This window comes from Pteropus vampyrus, unplaced genomic scaffold, assembly GCF_000151845.1.
Source record: "Pteropus vampyrus isolate Shadow unplaced genomic scaffold, Pvam_2.0 Scaffold2, whole genome shotgun sequence".
In the NCBI taxonomy this organism is placed as follows: domain Eukaryota; kingdom Metazoa; phylum Chordata; class Mammalia; order Chiroptera; family Pteropodidae; genus Pteropus; species Pteropus vampyrus.
Window position 1 is genome coordinate 26,685,988 of NW_011888783.1, and position 8,000 is coordinate 26,693,987.

The following is an 8,000-nucleotide window of genomic DNA, read 5'->3' on the forward strand; positions in this document are numbered from 1 at the left end:
TAAACCTATATTTTTTAAAAATATATTTTATAAATAGGTCTGAAAATATACAGACGTGCGTGCGTGCGTGTGTGTGTGTGTGTTTGTGTCTGAAAAATATCTTCAGCAGTTATCTACATCTTGCTCTTGGCACTTTCTCCAACTTAGAAGAGTTTAACAGGATTTAAATGCTTAATAATCCTTTGGTTGAAACATCATCATATTTACCGCTAGATCAAATATTAGATTGGGAGGTGAAGGGAGGGTGGTTCTGGGAGGATCCGTGTAATATATTGTCAGCATTCTGGGCGTGTTCTTTATAGTTTGGAATTAGGAATTGCTGATGTCATGATCAGTCATGTTGTCATGACAACATCAGAATTTTTTCATTTGCCTTCTCTTCGCTTGGGGAGTATCAATTTGCCACAGGTCTGTCATCAGTTTGCCCCAGGGGTTAAGTATATTAGATAACCCAGAACTGGTCATTCTTAAAGACACTTAGGGTGGGGAATTTTTGTAAACTACTTATGTATCTCATTTCAGAACTCTTATTGAAATAATCTAATGTGGGAAAGTTTGTCTTCATACGTATTCAACTGAGCAGAAATCCATTTCTAATTCTATATTTTCTTGTTCGAACTTTGACATTTATAATTCAATGGAGAATGAGAAAAACTTATCAGCATTCCCATTTTCTTAAAGGATGTCCTTAATTATTCTGTCACACTCCTCTTCGGGTAGAATAGACGTAATTTAATGGTGAGCTTGGCAACTGAAGAGAAGGGGAATGTTTGTTTGTTTGTTTGTTTGTTTGTTTCTCTTCCGTGTTTTGAATGTTTTAAAACCTAACTTGTGGTATGGATCCCCAGGTTTTGTGTAGACGTTGCTTATGTCTCCCCAAACATTTAGGAGTGTCTTATGATATAATCTTTTATCATTTTTAGCTTATATGAGGGTTTTGTTTGTTTAAGGTTCATTTGTTCACCCAATACTGTCCAAGTTATTCAGACAGTTATTTTTACTCGTGGAAAGGAGATGGTCATTGGAGGTTCAAATTTTGTTTTCCATGACTTAGAGATTAAATTTTGCTCCAGTTTTCCCACAATTCTGTTGATTTTCTGAGTACTTTTTGTCTCTTCCCAGGTCTTACAGTAAGAAGTGGATGTGATTAGCCATTTCCACAGCACATCAGCCCCTCCTTTCCTTATCTCAGTTCTTATCCTTTACGCAGTTTGCTCACATATAGTAGATGATTATGTTACTCCCATCTCTTTAGAGAAGCTGTAATTTCAAAGATCACCTAATATATTTTTTCATAAATTGTAAGTTTTACTATAATTCACAGAAAAATTATTGAATTATCTTGATGTATTCTGAAAATAAGCACTTATTTTCATATAGGTTTCCTATAGTAATGGAGAATAACAGCTTCAATACTAGATTTCCACAGTCAAAGGATATAGAGGATTGAGACATCCATCCATAGTTGACTCTATTTTGTTACAGAAGTTAAAAAGTTAAAAACCTTTTTCTCAGTTACAGTTGACATTCAATATTATATTAGTTTCATGTGTACAGCATAGTATTTAGACATTTATATGATTTACAAAGCGATCTCTCCAATTAGTCTAGTACCCACCTGGCACCATACATAATTATTACAGTATTATTGACTACATTCCCTCTGTTGTACCTTACATCCCCATGACTATTTTGTAACTACCAATCTGTACTTAATCCCCTCACCTTTTTCACCCAGCCCTCCAACCCCACCTCCCATCTGGCCAACCATCAGTTTGTTCTTTGTATCTATGAATTTGTTTCTGTTTTGTTTGTTCATTTTTTTTTTTTTTTAGATTCTACATATAAGTGAAATCATATACTATTTGGCTTTCTCTGTCTGACTTATTTCACTTAGCATAACACCCTAAATTTTGTTATAGAATTTGATCTACAGATACAAATTCAATGTAGTATAAACCAAATCACAACAAATATCTTGAATTTTTAATATATAGAGTCTCCCTACTCCTCATTGTGATCTTTTTTGGAAAGAATAAGAACCTACGTGCCTATTTATATACAAAAACTTGGGAAAAGAAATTTAACTTATAGAGAACCTTTATGCCAGAAATTTGAGTGAGCTTTGAATTTTATTATTCTGCAAGAGCAGGGCAATATCTTACTTATGAACAGATTACATCTGAAAACTTTTGACTGTAAGTTATTTGCTTTGAATTTGGAGGATGTTTTGCCATAGTGAGAAATGTTCTAAATGGTGATTAGGATTTTTAGTTGACCTATAGACACCTGTGACTACCCTTATGAAGCTAATTGCTAATATGGTCTCTCACTATTTTTTGAGGGAAAAATGCGTTTTCAGTTCCAGTTCAGGATTTAGGAAATACCTTTCCCCTAATACCATGCCAGCTTCTAGAAGATAGTTCTTTCTCCTCTCTCCCAACTACATCTAACGATCCCAGAAAATAAAACCGGTTGCAAGAAAGAAGTTATGCCTTAACAACTATCAGTTCAATGAGATTTAGGAGCTAGGTTGTGCCAGAATATGTATCCATACTATAACTATATATTTTAATATCGGAGAGTTTGCCTTCATATTCAGCTGAATGGAAATTCTATGTAATTGCATATCCTTTTTTAAGTAACTTGCCTGAGGTCACATAGATGGTACTTGGCAAAGCCAAGATGTATACCCAGGGTTTTCTCCAGTGGGGTTTGGACTTGATCCATGAGTAATAGTAATAATAACCATCATTAGTACTATTAGAGGCAGGGGACTTTAGAATTAGAGAAACCTGAGTTCAGACCTCAGCTTTATTATGTATTGGATCTGTGGCCTTAGGAAAATTACTTACATCTCTGAGTCTGTCTTCTCTCATGGTGTGCGTGTGTGTGTGTGTGTGTGTGTCTGGAATATAGTAGTTACTAAGAAAACGATAGTGTTATTTATTAGTTTATGCAGAGAAGCACAGTAGGGCAAAGCCCATTTCTTCTGTTTTGTTCACCAGATTAGATTTAGGAATCATCAGAATATTGCCTCTGGTAAAACTCATCAGAATATGTCTATGTTTATGTTTTCTATATACCTTCTAGGATTATAGCCACAGAGCTATAGTTTTATTATAGGGGGTTTCATTTTTATATACAAATGATTTTATATGTGTCTAGGGAGCCTTTAAGTCTAGAATAAGAATCGTAGATTTTTTAAAAAAAGTAAATAGTAAATAATAGAAAATATTTCTGCTACTTTAGAAATAGGATATTTCATCAATTGTACCTTGTACCAGGAAAGAACAGAAATTTAAAGAATCTGATGACTTCATATTTTTCTCTCTTTTTCTTTTTTTGGCTGTTTTGCTGGGAGCTAGAGGCTTTGTGAGCTATCGAGACTATAAATGTAAACAGGTTTTTGGTGTGAATTGCTTACACTAAACAATATTATGTGGTTATATTTTATTAATTAAAGACTGTAATTTGAAATAATGTTGGATGAATTTTTCCTCTTAATTCCTTTGTTTTTAATGTGACCCCCCCCCCAAAAAAAAGCGTGCTTGAAATGCTTTAGCAATGGCAGAGGAATAGAACCTGCTATAGGTCTATTTTGTTGATAGAAGTGTTCTTATCTCATTAGATAGCTTCTCTGCCCCCATTTTTTCCCTCCTTTCAAAGCTTAGCTTTCCCATCATACTTTCCTTGTAGTAATTTAACTCAAAGGCTCCTCTCTTCTGTGGGGTTCAGTGATGTGTGTGTCGGAATGGGGGGTCCTCTAGCGTTTTGACTTTTCATCATCTGCTCCCTTCAGGGAGTTCATGGGTTAGCGATGATTTCAACAATGATCACCCCAAATCTACATCCTCTCTCATCCTTGGCCTCTCTGTCTCAAGTTCTGTTTTTCTGGTTATCTGCACAGTGCTTCTTTCTCCATGTCCCTCAAAGAAAACATTTATACAGCTGAGCTTCCCACGCCCATGTTACATATCCTGTATTGATCTCTTTCTCTTGTGGACTCCTATAGCATATAATTGTCTAGACCACTTAGCTGGCACTTATTACTTAATGTCTTGCGTTATTAGAGTACAGCAACTTGGGTGCTATAGGGGTTACAAATAATCACCTGGGAATTAGAGCATTATTTATTAGACCTTTTGGAGACACGGCATTATAGAGTTGGAGTGCAGGACAGGGTCTTTTAACCCTAGCTAGGTCCAGATTTTAATACTTGCTTGTTACTTACTAGTTCTGTGGGTGGGTCAGACAGGCTTACTTTTTTCCCTCCCATTTATAATTGGAGCGTAATAACCCTTACAACCTTATAGGGTTGTTGTGAAAGTGAAATGAGATGTGAAAGACTTATAAATAAAAGTCTCATTTTAAAATTGTTTCTATGGGACAAATGTCCTCTAAATTCAGATTCTCAAGTTCCAGTCATACATACGCTTGCTTGTAAGTATCAAATTCCAGTTATGCAAACGCTTGTAAGTCCAGGTCTCACCTTTACAATGTTGCAGGCTTTTGCAGGTACTGATGGCTCCATCCTTATTATCCTTATTTGTATACTCCTCCTGCCTTACAGAGTGTGATCTCTGATACTGCTCACAGTCTTTCCATTCATATAGAGACATAGCCCTAGTCCAGCACATAACTTCTTTAAAGGTAACGGGACAAAAACAGATATGGGAGAAAAACTTCAGTACACCTAGAATATTGAAACAGAGAGTTTGCCAGCCTTTGTTGTTGTAGCTTCTTAAAGTTAAGTCTGTGGTATATACAGCCTTAAAATGTGTATTCATTTGGCTATTCAACAGTTATCAGTAAGGTGGCCTTCCCATACCTAAATTTGCTCTTTTTTTATTTCTTGTCAGCTTCAACTATACCCTTGCTTCTGCTCTTTGATGCTCAGCCAGACTTACTAAGCATCAGTTATTTACACAGTTTACCCACCTAAATCTACAAACCACCATTATAAACCTGGAAAAACAATGATAACAACTGTTAGTTGTTGAGTTTGGCACTTTTGTTGGTATATGGTATTACACATTTAAGACAAGCTATGAGGAGTCTGGGACTCAGGTAGGTTAACTAACTTGCCCAAAACCAAGTGGTTATTAAGTGGGAAGCTGAAATGTAGAGCCAGATCTGTTTGGCTAATTTAATTTTGTTCCTTGAATTGCAAAATCCAGATTCACTTAAGTTATCTGAAGAAGTGGGGAGGGGGCTAAGTACACATATGAAGGGGTTATTGTTAAGTCTTAAGAGCGAAAGCAGCTCTATGGACTCGGCTTCCTCCATCATCTAATGCCCAAGAGAGCTTAGCTGCTCCTGGCATCTGCTTTACTCTCTGCTTGCTGCCAGTCAGCTAGCTTCCTGTTTACTCATAGTTTCTGCTTCCTCATAACCTTGGCTTGCATATAGTTTTGGCTTTTTGTGGCCTCAACTCTACCCCCCTGGCACTCTCGCTGTTTCTGCCCCTTTCCTAACTGGTTCAGCTCTTGGAGTTCTCTGAATCAAATTCCCAAGGGTGAGAATCTGATTGGCTCTTCTCATTTTTTCATCCCAGGCATGTCATAGGTCACTGGCCCGTCTGTGGATTGGCTGCCCTTGGGTCAGATTCCCACAATTTTACCCACCGGCTGAACTGGGGGATGAGGGTGATGTAGGACTGCCCAGCAGCAAAGTCTTAGTTTCCCTTTCAAGAGGATGAGCATGTACAGGATAGATTCCAAAACCCTTAGTTTTACCGTGATAACTTGCAGTTTTTCTTACTTTATCTGGCTTAAAATATATTTGTTTCAAAGGTCAATAAACTTTTCAAGATGAATTGCACCAGGATCTATCCCTGTAATTGCTTATAACTAAGCACTTATGAATATTCATAATCGATTACATGTACACATGTGGTTTCATATTTCTGTTGGAATCATATGAGATTTAGTGACTTCATTGCACGTTATAGTCTTTGAGGGAGGAAAATCTATTGTCTACTTTGTTTATGAAGCTTTACTTAGTTAAGAGTGTAACATCTACCTAAATCTGGAACTTCTGAACCCTGGCTGGTTGACATTGTTTTTAAAAACATATGCCTTGTGTTCTCTCCTTTATGTCATTCACCATTATAGAACAATACATTTTGTTAATAATTAGATACCCTTTTTATTCTTAAAAATAGCATTCTTTTAATATTCTTTTAGTGTTCTTAGTATGTTTAAGTATCTAATATAATAATTATTTGAATATTCTTATTTAAAATTTATTATCACTTAAAATCTTGTCTTAACCTGTAAAGCTATTGCAGGGTATCAAATCAAGTCTTAGCATTCTGGAATAGCACAATATCATGACCTTAGAGCAGAGCCATAGAAAAATTAATCTACACTGTTCTTTTGTGGTTAAGATTGTGGTTTCCTAAGAGACCAGTCATGACAACTGAGGTTGTAAGTGGAATTTTTCCCATAGATGACAGGTCGGAACTGCAGGGGTCCTAGGCATTAAGTTTACGGGAAAAGGCACCTATAACATGAACAGCTGTACCTAAAAACCTTTTATACCTGTGCCTGATAACTTGCTGTAAGGGGTCGTAGTGAGAGGGAAACAGCAAAGGAGCAGCCAAAACAATGGTTAATGTGTGGAGTAACAGGAAGTAGTTCTAGCAGACTTATACTGAATGTTAGTTGTACTTTATGAAATCACTTTAAAAGACAGGTTTCTGTGAATTCATCTAGCAAGTTCTTACTTGACCATGGTCATTATGCACCTAGTACTGTGCCTAGAATAAGTTTCTTTGCTGCTTTTTTTTTTTTTTTAATGAAAAGAATTAGGAATTATATGTATACTTTGTGTATATGGTTGTTTTTGATTAGGGGAGATCTGCTCGTTCTTATCACTTTTGCAGGAGAATGTTAGGAACACTGTGGAGTGTGGAGGCGGGCCCACTAAGTCACCAGCAAGATAAGTAGGCTGGATATTGGTCAGTTCTTTGCTGGTAGACAAAACCCCTGAATGTCCACAGCTTTGCTAGAAGGCTGTTTCCATAGGGGACACTTTGTTTTCTGCTGGCAGCCGGAAGTTGAGTGCCTTCACTTCTTAGCCGATTTAGGATTTTTCATTATTAGGGCAGATAGCCCTATCCAGGAAGGGGTTAAGAGGCCAGATTCCAAGGAATAACTCTGTAATACTTATTGCAGTGATAGTACCTTGTAGTACTCACAGTTAAACAGGCCAACTTGAAAGATGGCAAGCCTGTCCTAGGGGCTTATCCAGGGAAGGCAGGCTCTATGAGATTTGCCTTAGAGGCCTCCTGCATTATATTATACGAGTTCTAGGCTTGATACACCAACGCAGAGGTGATCCAGAAAGGGGCATCTTGATTTGCCTGAGATAATTTCAACTGGGAAACAAAGGAAACTACCTCCTCCCTTTGTCCCTTTTTTTCAGAGTTTCTGTGTCCCTTCAGTAGAACACATTTGTGTCGCATCTAATAATTAACACATAGAAGGATTACACTGTTCCAGTCTTCTGGAAGGCTTACCAAAGCGATGGCCTTAAATGATTTTCGCCCTTTGATATTGTCATCTTGAAGGTAAGCTTGCAAACTCTGGCATAGGAATGAAGTACGAACTTTACCGTGCGTATTCGCAGTGAGGGCGTTGGGGAGTGGAGACCATATTTCGCTGCTGAAATTTTCCCGTATGATTTGGGGCGAATCGGGGATTTGCAGAGATTTGATGGAGGGTTGGTTTGTTCCGCGAAGTAGGAGTGACTGCCCGCACCTTTTCTGGGAGAGTGGACGGTGGGGAAATACTTTGGAAGGATGAAAGAAAAGAGAAGGTCTGGGGTCAGTTGGCTTCACCCAGGTGAAGGAGTGATCCCCGAAGCGATGCCCTTAAAAGGGGCTTCGAGCGGGGGTGCGGCGCTGCGGCCGGTGCTCGGGCAAAGAGACGGGGGCGGAGAGGTTGGGGCGGGGGGAGAAGGAAAGGGAAGGCGGGTGGCTACTCCAAGGAATG

The 8,000-nt window shown here is 38.0% G+C and overlaps 1 protein-coding gene across 9 annotated transcripts in view; it reads left to right on the forward strand.

Moving 5' to 3' along the window:
- Positions 1-8,000, forward strand: part of RBMS1 (RNA binding motif single stranded interacting protein 1) — a 200,020-nt gene that overhangs the window by 68,236 nt on the left and 123,784 nt on the right. For 2 of the 9 annotated variants that reach the window (XM_023529844.1, XM_023529845.1), the window contains exon 1: positions 7,432-7,576. The exons of 6 other annotated variants lie outside the window; for them this stretch is intronic. The gene's annotated coding sequence lies outside the window, so the exon portion shown is untranslated. Of the gene's footprint in view, positions 1-7,431; positions 7,577-7,665; positions 7,684-8,000 lie in introns of those variants that run through there. One more of the 9 variants, XM_023529849.1, reaches the window with a different exon arrangement.